Genomic DNA, 13,662 nt, shown 5'->3' on the forward strand with positions numbered 1-13,662 from the left:
CCCGACTTGTACCTCTTCACACTCTCCCCCAGACCATCTCTGCCCGCTGCTCATGCCTCCTCGCCCCCTCCCTCAGGCCCCACCCACTTCTTGCACCTCTTTGACCCCTCTCCCGGCCCCCACACCTGCCCACCAGCCAGCCAGCTGCTCACCGCTCACATATACCTCTTTGTTCCCCCCCCCACCCCCGCAAGGCCACCATGCAGGCGGAGTAGGGACGGGAGGAGGCAGAGGAAGCGTGGGGACTCTGGAGGAAGAGGACGAGTGGGAACAGGGCCTTAGGGCAGAACATGGGCAGGACCAAGGCCAGGGCACCCACCCTTTTGGCAGCAGCGTGTTCCAAAGGTGGCGGGCCAGCTGTTTGGAGAGGTTTAGCCTCCCATACCTGCCACCTGTGCTAGGGGACTTTTGCTGTGAAAATACAGGGACTAAGTGAGTTTTGTGCCTACAGGAGTAAATGGCAGTTCAGTGGGGGCGGGGGGTTGTGGCTTACACTAGTGCCTAAATCTGGAGTTTAGGTACCTAAATCAATTTGTGGAACTCAGCCTTAGAGCCATGAACTCTAAGTTTGATTTTAAAAATTACCAGTGTGTAGCACCAAAACTGTGCCAGCTGCTTTCTAAACCATTCCAGGTCCCTACAGTGAAGAGTTTGCAATTTCAATAATCTAATCTCAGGTTTTAATCCTGGTATTGGCTCTGATTATATCATCCTCTAAGGATTTGGGCAAGCTACTTGGCTTCACTTTCTCAATTTACCACTGTAAAATGGAGATAACAATACTTAAATGCTGCATAGTGCTGTTGTGAAGATTAGTGTTACTTCATAAACACTTATGAAGTGCTAGATAAATATTATAGCCATATGAATTTCTGATGGCTTTTTGGAACCAAAGCTATTGCTGAATCTGTTGTTGTTTGCCTATTATTGTTACAGATAAGAACTTCTTGTTCCTTACTTAAACTGACAAATTGCCCTTAAAATGTTAGGGTTTAGAACACTAAATAGAGTAAATGCATATACAATATTATGTGAAAACGATAAATCACAAGCAGCTTTAGAAAACACTATACATGCTGCATAATTCACTGAATAACTCAGTGTATGCTTTCCATCCAAATGTCAGTGCATCTTATCGTGGAAGTAATAAATCATACATGGGTTATAGAATTTTCAGTTCATGATTTCAAATTTTGGTAGCTAAGATATAGCCTTGAAAGTTGAAAGGGTGTTTATTATTGCTGATTATCTATTTTAAACTCTTTTATGAGCTCATATTTTGCACCTTGACCCTTAATAGTTTTTATTTTTAAATACCTGCCAAAAATTGCTATGCCATAGAGATAAAGAGTTCACTTGAAGGACCTTCATTTGACTTAGAAAACTACTGTTTGTTTAAGAGATCTCCGGAATAATTTTCAGAGAAAGCCAGGATGGTTCAGAAAGCAAGATTAGGTGTATCCTGCTAATCAGATTAGGTGTATCCTAACATCTGGTTTATCCTAACACTCTATTCCCCTTTTAAGCATCTTCTCCAGCCCATGTGTGCCTTGCAGATGTGGTAGGGCAGAGCTGCCTGGGACCAGAGCAGCTCCTTAATCACTTTATTTCCAGTATGAGATTTCTACTCCTCTTTACACTGAGTTTTCTACGCCTATGAGGTTCAGATAATTTTGTATAGACTATAGATGCACTTGATTGTTTAATGCATGCCTATCCAGCTACAGTCTGTGGCTTGAGAGGTAGGTTCACTTGCAGGCAGCCAGTGGCAGTGAAAAGACCTACTCTCTGAAGATCTGCAAAATAAGCACAGTAAGAGACCTAATTGCTGAGGCCCCTGATTAGTAATGGTCTACTGGACCTGCTGAGAGAAAAGGATTCTGGACATTTGCAAGGTTGGTGACCTCTTCTTTGAATTATTTTGTTTACATGCCTTTGCTTTTCCCTCTTGTGTGGGAAGGCTGGTAGAAAGTGATCCAGGGAGGTAGTCACATAGCACTCCAGGGTGCAAGACACATCCACCTATCTTTTGTCTCTACATTGGAACCTAGTGGAGAGGATGGACCTGGCTTCCCCTACCCACCCCGTGATGGGGCGGAGGCAGAAAGCCTATACTGATACTAGAGACTGAGGACTTGGAAAACCCCATATCCTAGAAAGTCCTGATTTGGGGGCTTTGACATCCAAAGCCCCTTGCTGGGCAGTGGAAGTAGCCTTTGTTGGACTCTTTACATACCCCAGAAGAGGTGGACATAACTTGTGGCCCAGACAGAGCACCAAATCACAGAAGGGGACTTTGACAGATAGACAATATCCTGAATAAAATTTAGTTAATTAAGTTAAACCTTATTGAATTAGATCTGATGTCTTTGGGTCCATTGCATTAAAAATACAACTGTGTATGTGTTATTGTGGAACTGTATGAACCTTCTCTAGCAGTGCGAGGATGCTACCATAATCAGTCCTTTGAAACCATCCCCCTCGAAATATGTGCTCGTTCAACCTGGATTCTCCTGGGACCAACAGACAAAGAGAGGCTTTTTTGATAAATAGCCTGGTTTTAAATGGACTCAGGGCCTTCTTTTTGATCCAGGAAATGCTCGTGAATCCTGGCTAACAGAGGGCCTCGGTCCTTAGGGAAGAATTGGGCCCACTGAGGCTCCATAAGACTGCATGCTTGTTCTGAGCTGAAGCTATGGTGAACCTATAGCCCGAAGGAATCCCTTTGGGTGGGGGTTGAAGGACTGTTCCTGCCAGAGCCTGTTAGGTTTGGGATGATGAAAGCTTATTAGCATGAATGTAGGCTTTTATTCGTTTTTTTAATATATATTCTCTGTAGTGCTCTTATCTTAAGTCTAAAATAGGCTTGCTTAGAAAGAACTGTGGCACCTTATAACTATTGCAATTCCACCTGTTAACCATCTCTGAAGAGAAAGCAAGCAGGTGTGCATGGGAACCTGTCTCTGATTAGAATAACACAGTGAAGGTGGGGAACTGTGCAGCCTGGAAATGGCCTGGTCAGGAAGGAGTGAGGCATGTCTCCACCCAAGAAAGGCAAGAGCTTGGGAGCTGGAAGCCTGTGAGTGGGTGCCCTTGCTGGACCACTGAAGGGACTCTCAACTGTGGCAAACACATACCATTGCAGGGCTGGAACGGGTATCAAAAAGGAGTAACAAGACATTAGAGCACCTGTCATCCCCTTGCCAGATCACTAAGTCGTGCCTCTAGGGAGCAGCTCCTTTTCTATCTTCAAAGATTTCCAGTACTTAGTTTTGCTGGGCCAGAAATATTGTGAGAACCACAATTTTGTTGTAGTGTGATACTCCCACTTCTTGCCTTCATGCAAAACTAATAATTTAAGGGCAGTATACAATTAAAAGATTCAAACATTTCACTAAACTTTTTTCTATCTTTAAAATAGAGGCGTTGTTGCTTAAGTTTTGGTGAAGATTTGGACCAATTCCTATTTTATCTGAACTAGGTTTGCAAACCACAGAAGAATATCTTACTGTATAATCAAACAATAAATATGTTTCAATTAAAATTCCATCAGCAACTCATTTAAAACAGGGCACTATTAGCCTTTAAAGAGAAAAGATAATGGTATAATTTTAAAACAACATGTAGGTAAGAGATTTTTCCTATACAGTAACAAGCATCGTTTTAGGTTTTAAAAATAGCCAGGCACACATTTTGCATTATTGTATTTTGCAAAATATTAACGACCTGAGACCTCTATGTGTCATAGCAATTAACCACTGAGTGGAGCTCTAACCCAGCAAAAGATAAATCATTTTATAAATAGGGCACAGATGCTAAAAGCAGCCTTTTCTAAAAGGAAAGCTAAGTATAAAAAGATGTAGCCAATTGCATACTGTTCCAATTACACCCTCTTTACCGCTTCAGAAACTGTTGTCTGAAGACTTTTGTAAGTTTAATTTAAAGTAAATTCCTGTAAAAGTAAGGCTTTTTGAAGGCTAAGCAGAATAGTGTTGCACATTAGCTTGGAATTACATCTCAATAGACTGAAGATTTTACTTCAAAGTAATTGTATGTAGTTAATGAAAATGACTGTCAGCTCTGCAAGTGTTCATGTTCGTGGACTTAAATCAGATAAAAGAAAATGCCAATAAATTGTACAATGATGAAAAGAACAGAACAAACCCTTAATAATATACATTTAATTCCCCTGGTAAAATTAAGAGGCTGTTCTACCCAAGTGAGAAAGCTGTCTGACCTATTTTTAGGGTCTCATGTGATGATTTAAATAAAGTAGTCCAAATTCAATCCTAATGACTAATAGACATAGAATTACACCATAGATGCGTTTGACCGAGTGTCTTTTTAATCACTTATGTAAGTTATAGAAAGTCATTTTTTTGTTTAATTTAATTACTGTTTTCACACACTGAATAAAACCCATTGCACTTAAATTCTATTACTCTGGAATGGTGATTTTCCCTGCCAGTCAGAATACACTCACTGGGGTTGTGCAACACTATAATTCCTCTTAGGCAAATTGTCCCCTCCCCCTGCTCCTGCTCTGTGGTCATAGAAGGTGCTTTCTGCTGTGCAACCAGTGAATTTTTTCTGTAAAAGATGTGGATTGGATTTAGGGAGTTCATAGGAGGATCTTTGTGCCTCCATGTAGTGGTGTTTAGTAGGTTGACAGGGTCAGATGAGGAGCAGGAAGAGAACCCGTGGATCCACTCCTGTGAAGATCCACCAGCTACCTGACAGAGCATATACAAAGCAGCTGTCTGAATCTTAAGGGAGACTTACCCCATCCCCATTGAACTTTCCTTTACTTTGGCAATGCAAAGCTGTCAAGTCCAATTATTATGGTTTGGTGTGTGGTGAACATCTTGTCCTTTCAGGTGATGATCAATGAGCACTGTACAGTGCCTGTATTCTGAATGCCTTCCATCTCATCCATCTTCTTTATGTAAACAGACAATTCATATTGCTGTGAGTGTTTGTGTGTGTGTGTATTGTAATGCAAAATAAATGTGTGTGTGATGTATACAAATAGCAATAGCTGCATTATACAGGACAATAACTTGTATGCAACAAACATTCCTACAATGGTGTTTAATTGTCATAGTCTGTGGCTATAATATTAATTGTAAAGTATCTAAGTGCACATCTCCCCGAGATAAATATACTTTGTGATATATAAAAAATTTTAGGCCACTTGGTGCAATTCACTATTTTAAACTATGAAATGGTTATGCATTTTTACTGTAACTTTCTTGACTTCAGTGGTCTTAAACAAGGAATAGATTTGGTCCATTGATCTGGATCTGTGCATTGGTTGAAACACTATTTCCAAACAAACACTCCCAGCTAATATTTGTCATGCTAGATTCTGTTAAAGTGCAGCAACAGTGTCAACAACCTATTCAGAGTCATCCAACAAGAAATGTGGCAAGGATCTTTCACTCTCTTCAGAAGGAACATAAACAGCCTGAACAGGATCTACCTATTTGAATACCAAATGAACAGAGACATTCATTTTTAAGATGAAGCTAGTTCTACAAGTGATACTTGTGTGATTTTTGCTTCATCTCTAAACTGAATTAAAAGAACTGACAACTGAATAGCTAAACTAGTGAACTATATACTAAATATGAGTCAACAAATGTAATACCACTGCAGTAAAAATTAACATCATTCTGGGATGTATGAGCAGTAGTGTTGTCAGGAAGACATGAGAAGTAATTCTTCCACTCAGCACTGAGAAGGACTCTACTGGAGCACTGCATTCAGTTCTGGGCACCACACTTCAGTAAAGATGTGAACAAATTGAATAAGGAGCAGAGGAGAGCAACAAAAAGTATTAAGGGTCTAGAAAATATGACCTACGATTAAAGATTGAAAAAAACGTTGGTTTGTTTAGTCTGGAGAAGAGAAGACGGGGGGAACGGGGCAGGGACATGACATAGTCTTCAAGTACATAAAAGGTTGTTATAAAGAGAAGGGTAGTCAATTGTACTCATCCACTGAGGAAAGGTCAAGAAATAATGGGTTAAATTTGAGCAGATTGAGCTTAGACATTAAGAAGAACTTCCTAACTGTAAGGGTAGTGAAACACTGGAACAAATTATCTAGGGAAGTTGCGGAATCTTCATCATTAGAGGTTTTTAAGAACAGGTTTGACAAACAACTGTCAGGGATGATATAGATAATACTTTACTCCTGCCTTAGTGCAGGGGACTGGACTAGATGACCTACCATGGTTCCTTTTAGTTCTAAATTTCTGTGATTCTACAAACTTTCACTTCCATTCCTTTTCACACAGAAAACAACTCCACATATGACAACAGGTATTAGATATAGTTCTGGAAAATAGACCTTGATTGGTGGTCAAGATGACAAGGAGGATGAAATAAGCTGAGGAAGTCATAAGAACAGAAATTTTGTGTGCTACTGTAGCTTGTTCTGATAAAGATAATACCTTGTGAATAATTTTAAATCCATTTGGAAAACTTTAAAACAAATTTGTATCTAGTGCAAATCAATTACAGTGAATAGAATTACAAGCAGGATAAATTTAACCCCTTCAGTTCAAATTTCCAGAAGAAACCAAATATTTTGAAGCTGGAGTTTCATTTAATACTATCCACTTAAGGCAAAACAGAGAACAAACAACAGTGTGGCATCAACATTAATGGATACTCCAGGCCAAATGCTGATTGCAGTTATATCTGTGCAATACCATCCTTCAGATTCTGCTCTTGTTTACACCAGTGTAACTCCAATCATCTTCAGTGGAGTTACTCCATATTTACATAGATGAGTCAAATTTGGTCCTGCAACCTAAAGAAGCTCATGCATGTCAGTCTTTATACTGAACGTGCATCATCTGCATGAGTATCCTTCATAGAATGAGGGGGTTGGGGGAAGATGGTACTTGCCTGCTTAGTGATTTATTTTTGACAGTGAGGTGTTTCTTTAGTGAAAAACTTATTAAGAGGAGGAGGGGAATCTAACCTGTCATGAAACAGGAAGATTTCATAAGTCAATGTGTTAATCAGCTCTGGGTGGTCATTATTATGTTATTGTAAGTCTAAGTGATTGTTAGGGCACGTAGAACTTGGTGTAAGTCATTTTAAATACCTTTTAAATCTAAAAAAATATATACCCCATCCTGTTCCACAGGTCATGGATCTTTGTTCCTAAAATTGCCTTATTGTGAGGGACAAATGGGGGAGGAGAATTAGGTTAGGTAATAACACATCTGTGGGAAGACTTCAGCATATGGGGGTGTCATCTTGAAATAAGAATTGATTTTAATTCTACTCTGAAGAATTTTCTTTTGAAATAAAGCTATGTATTAAAATATTTTCAAAATATTCTGAAGACTATTAAGACTTAACATTTTCAAAAGGCTTTCAAGATCCACTATATCTATATTATCTTCCCATCATGCAGAATGTATCTCTAATACAGTCTCTTGATGAAAGGACCTTTACAATGGTTCATCGTGTGCTTTATCTTCATTTTTGAGCTGGGACTCCAAAGTCGATGTTTCACTTAAAAATGTATTTGCTTCACAGCATATAACCAGGATGTAAGAAACAACCTGCATGTGAGTGTAGCCATTTGCAGGGTATTTAGTTTTAAAGAGGAGATCAAATTATTTAGTTCAAGAATTTCCCTTTCTTTAGAAAACAAAACAAAACAGATCAAACTTCTGATGCCAATATAAATATTGATCATCATGGCCCAAATCTGTCTCCTTCACTGCTCCATGGATGCAAAGGATCCTTATTGGAGCTACTGCATTTCCTCTGTGAGGGCATATAGACAGGATTCCAGGATCTTGCACAAAGCAGCCATGGAACTCAGTTCTTTGGGGGCAGATGGAAAATTTGCAGGGACCACTACACAGATTCTCCAATTCTTATTTCCCTCCCATGACAATTAATGAGGGCACAAGTTTTGGAAAGTCTATTTCAGCCCTTGGAGATTCAGCAGATTAGCAGCTCTACTGCATTCCACCTCCTGGTGCAAGATCAGCAGTCTGGAAATAACATAAATATATAAGAAAGGTTACAAATTTTAAGTTGGAACTAGCCTGGGGTAGAAGAAAAATCAGTAATTGGAATACAGAATGTAAGGAACCAATGTGAAATTCATTTAGCTCCTTTGCACATATATTTACTAGCATCAGCCACTTAAGCTTCCCTAGTGGCTCAGCCAATATAGTTAGGCTGAATGCTGAGGTCAAAATTTAGAACAAAATGTATGCAACAAAGTTACCTGGAAAGGGGGGGGGGGGGCACTGATTAGAAGACAAAGAGAAGTTTAAAGTTAAATATTAAATCCTATTAAAATAAAAAGACAATTATGTTCAGTGTGGACAGCACTCACTTAAGTGGCTAATGATAGTGGATGCAGATTCAGAGGAGTTACATGCAGTTCTTGTTAGTTTCTTGCACTCTGTATTCCAATTACTGGGTTTTTTTTTCTCTTTATACCCCAGGCTAGTTCTAACTTAAACTTTGTCTTTCTTCCTTCCAGACTGCTGATCTAGCACCAGTGACTTTCCCATTTATACTATTCCAACTTCAAAGCTAATAAGCCACAAGGCTCTCCCAAGGCTTCTCATGAATGCATGAAAATCTACAGCAGCTCTGATACCTGCATCAAAGCATGACTAGAGGAAATTCATATTTTAAAAGTTTTTGCTAAAATAGTAAAAGCTGATATGATAGTCAGATTTCAGAGGTCCTGCAATATTTATCTTGAATACTTACCTGCTTTGACTTATTCTCTCAGTCCAAATCTAGCCTTGTCTCTTTGCTTTCTTGCTTTATTTTTTCTTTAACTTTTAATTTCTTTGAGTATTTTTCAGATGTACACTAAGCTAATATCAGCTTCTGTGAGTCAAACCCTTCAGGATTAAGCACATTACAAACTATCATTTTAATAATTTCCACACACCCACACCATTTATTAGAAACCAGTTAGTCTAATTATGAGGCTAATTATTAGTCTGAACTAATCACTGAGGGCTAGATTCACTTTATGCACAGCCCTGAGCAAGGTGTGCTGCATAAAGTGTACTAACCCAAATATAGACATGGAGGACCTGTCTTCCTACCCTTCATCCTCCTTTTGGGGGGGAAGGAGGTTTGTAACTTACTTCTGCCTATACTAGCAGTAAATTACTATCTACCCCATGTTGGCTTACCTATTCTGGCCAACGCAGGGGAATGCGAAGCTAAGGTTCCACTTATTCCTTGCCCCTCCCCAATTCCGTGTTCTAGGGAGGGTGAAAACAGGTGGTAACCTTGCTAATTACTATGTGCTCCGACCCATGATCCAGCTAGCCTGCACAGGGGCATAAAGGGGGCTCTTGCTCCCTTGCATAGGTGTTTCTTCCAAGTCACAATCTAGCCCTGACTGATTCCCCTGTAATTTCTCATTTTGGGATCTAAATACATTGTCTGTATACCCCCTTTTAATATACATTCTTAACTGAATCTTATTTTTAAAATTGCTGCCATTAGAACAGATCAATTCCAGATAGAGATGGACCTAAATTTTAAATATATATATTTTCTTTTATCTTTAGAGGTAATAGATGAGAGTTTATGGATTAAAGGTAACTCTCACAGTATTGCAAATGCAAGCATGCAACAAACTTCTGAAAACCCTGAAGTGGCAGTATTAAATAAAGATGATGCACAATAATAAAATAAATCTTGGAAGGATTTCTCATATATATACAAACACACACATAGAAACAGAGAAATGATTCTCTCCTATGTCATTGAGTAGACCTATTCCCCCTTCATTTCCTAATTATTTTGTTTTACAAATGTCCACACATTATAGGTTTTGGTGATGACTCCATTGGATAACAATAGGTGACTGAGTTCACACCTGATGAATATTCAGCACATTGGCTTGAGCTTTTGTATGAGGTTCCCAATAGTAAACTGTCAGTACTACTATACCAGTGGTTCCCAAACTTGTTCCGCTGCTTGTGCAGGGAAAGCCCCTGGTGGGTCGGGCCAGTTTGTTTACCTGCCGCATCCGCAGGTTCGGCCAATCGCGGCTCCCAGTGGCCGCAGTTCGCTGCTCCAGGCCAATGGCAGCTACTGAGTTCCAGCACTCTGAGTGAGGTCAATAGATGTATTCACCTGAGTGGGTGCTACTCGGTATGAACCAATGCTGCAGAATCTGGCACAGGGTATTAACATCCAACAAGAGTACAGTCTGAACAGATGATGTTTACCATTGCAGGATACCTGGCAAATGCTATACCATAAAAGGGTAAGGATAGTTTTATACATGGAACTGAGATTTTGTAGATCTGGGTTCAAATCCCAGTTCTGGCACAGCCCTCTCTGAACTTGGGCAAATTACTTAGATTGAAATTTAAGGGAGTTAGGTATCTGGAGTCCATTGGATTTCAATGGGATTTAGGCATCTACTTTTCATAGGCTCCTTTTTAAACCCAGCTTTCATCTCTGTTTCCTGTCTTTAAAAGAGGCATGATAATATTTCTTTACTCCCAGACTTTGTCTGACTCGTCTCTTTAGACTGAAAGCTCTGCATTGCAGGGGACTAGGGGTGGGAAAGTTATTAATCTCAGGCTGTGTAAATGTGTTAACAAATTCCCTCTTGGAGCAGGGAGATAATTCTATAACCCCAAGCCACAATGGCCACCCTTTCTCCATGCCTAGGGCCATGAATCCTGTCCTCTCTGTTATTATTGGCTTATGGTAGTGTTTTTCACTGCTATCTGTAGACTGAAATGCATATAGATCTCATGGGTTCAACAATAACATTATAATGTGGATTTAGATTTGGCAAACTTTGGAAAACTTCCTTTGTGCAATAAATGTCAGTCTTCACATGATTAAATCATATTTTGCTTTGTTTTCTAAACTGCTCTTTGAAGTCGCTTCTCAGCAGAATGCATAAATAATGCCAGCTCTCCTACAGTTATGCACCATGGTTTCTTTATCAGACAATTTTAAAGTGGAAATGAGTTTTTAAAAATACAAGCTTTTTTAAAGGGATGCAGGAGGGTAATCACAGGTGTCTTACTTTCATTACACCAATCAGCATATTTCCGTGGGGGTGGGAGAAACATAGCTGGTCAAAAATTGTACTTAAATTGAAGGAGGAATGTATTGAAAGTGACAGCTGAAGATGAAAGGCATAAAATGAGCTGCTAATTTACTGCCAGATAACTTTTTTTTAAATAATGAAACAAACATTACAAAATCTCTTTTGTTTTGGATAATTGGTGACTGCATTGTTTTCCTGTTAGTATTAAAGGAACTTAAAAATAACCCTCAGCTTTCTTCCCTTTTAAAAATGATAAACAACTTCCAAGTCCTTTTTTTTTAAAAATATTTAAACAATGTAGAGCAGCACAATCTATGTAAAAAGAAAAGGAGTACTTGTGGCACCTTAGAGACTAACAAATTTATTTGAGAATAAGCTTTCGTGAGCTACAGCTCACTTCATCGGATGTTCTGATGAAGTGAGCTGAAGCTCACGAAAGCTTATGCACTAATAAATTTGTGAGTCTCTAAGGTGCCACAAGTACTCCTTTTCTTTTTGCGGATATAGACTAACATGGCTGCTACTCTGAAAACAATCTATGTAGTCTTTTGAGTAGGAAAGAGCATCTTGTGGTGTTGTCCAGTGGTCACAACCCTACCCTCCCACTTCATCCCTGTACCTTATCCCTTCTGAATTTCTAAAGGAGCAGCTTTCCTGCAGTGAATCCAATTAGTGTGTTGTGCCTGAAGGCAATCTGACTTGCAAACAAAGACTACAAAGTGCTGAGAGGGCCTGGCGGAGAAATTAGACTCTGCAGTTATTTGTGTTTTTTGTTTTTCTAACGGCTTATCCCCAAATGTAACACTTATTACACTCTGTTCTACTCTTCTCTCTGGCTGAGTTTGTAGGTCTAGAGTTCTTGCCATATAGCAGAAGGTTTCTGTCTAACTATAAAGCTAACTAAACCACCAGATGGCTGTCACCTGGGAACTTTGCCTCAGTTTTGCAGGTGGGATTGGCTTTGTTACCCGTGAGACTGCCAGCCTGTGAAGCAGCAACATCAGTGTTGACAAATCAGCTTACATTGTGGCAGGAAAATAGATGTTTTGGGTTAGGTTGTGAGTTGTGCTATATACTCACACAAGAGAATAAGAACTAATAATAATAATTAGAGCTGGTCAAAAAGAGTGTTTGGTTGTTTTTTTGTGTTACCTCATCCACTTTGCTTACTCATAAAAAAATCTATAAAAATGTCAAAATAAAAAATAGATCACCCTTAACAATCAAAATACGTCACCTCTAAATGCCTCTCATATACTCTTTCAAACTCTTTCTGAAAAATCACTACATTTGATTAACCTTCCACTACATATGATTAACATTCCACTGCTGACCTTCATCTGCTTGCGCTTCAGATACTATCTCCAAATGTGGATACACATTATTTCTCAAAGAACGTAGGAACATGATATTGAACATCTATGCTTTTCAGAAGACTTGATCCAAAGCCCATTGTAGTTATCCAGAGTCATAATCTTCCTTCCTTACTCTTTCCAGAACCCACCATTTGTTAATCTATATTACATCTAATGTGAACATAAAATGATTAGGGCAGATATCTGTCATTGGAGGTTTGTTGTTTACTTTTCTGGGGAGGGGGTCTTGTAAAGCATTGTTATGATGGCAGATGCTAATGTCATGCAAACATCTAGAAGATAATAAGGTGATAAGTAACAGTCAGCAAGGATTTGTCAAGAACAAATCATGTCAAACCAACCTAGCAGCTTTCTTTGCCAGGGTTACAAACCTTATGGAAAGGGGGGAAAGTGATAGATGTGGTATATCTTGACTTTAGTAAAGTCTTTTGATATTGTCTTGCATGACCTTCTCATAAACAAACTAAGGAAATAAAACCTAGAAGGAGATACTATGAGGTGAGTATGCAAATGGTTGGAAAACCGTTATCACAGAGAATTTATCGGTAGTTCACAGTCAAGCTGGAAGGGCAAGTTGAGTGAGGTACTGCAGGGATCAGTTCTGGGTGTAGTTCTCTTCAATATCATCATCAATGATTTAGATAATGGCATGGAGAGTACACTTATGAAGTTTGTGGTTGATACTAAGTTGGGAGAGGTTGCAAATGCTTTGGAGGATAGGGTTAAAATTCAAAATGACCTGGATGCACACATACAAAAGGGGAAATGACTGCCTAGGAACTAGCACTGCAGAAAGGGATGTGGCAGTCATAGTGGATCAAAAGCTAAATATGAGTCAGTGTAATGGTATTGCAAAAAAAGCAAACATCATTCTGGGGTATAAGCAAGACACAAGAAGTAATTTTTCCACTCTACTCTGCACTGATTAGGCCTCACCTGGAGTATTTTGTCCAATTCTGGGTGCCACATTTCATGAAAGATGTAGACAAATTGCAGAAAGTCCAGAGAAGAGCAGCAAAAATGATTAAGGGTCTAGAAAACATGATATATGAGGGATGATTGAAAAAATTGTGTTTGTTTAGCCTGGAGAAGAGAAGACTGAGGGGGGCCTTAATAACAGTTTTCAAGTACATCAAATGTTGTTACGAGGAGGGGGGAGAAAAAAATGTTCTCCTTAACCTCTGAGGATAGGATA

The sequence above is a fragment of the Natator depressus genome, chromosome 1, assembly GCF_965152275.1.
Source record: "Natator depressus isolate rNatDep1 chromosome 1, rNatDep2.hap1, whole genome shotgun sequence".
In the NCBI taxonomy this organism is placed as follows: Eukaryota; Metazoa; Chordata; order Testudines; family Cheloniidae; genus Natator; species Natator depressus.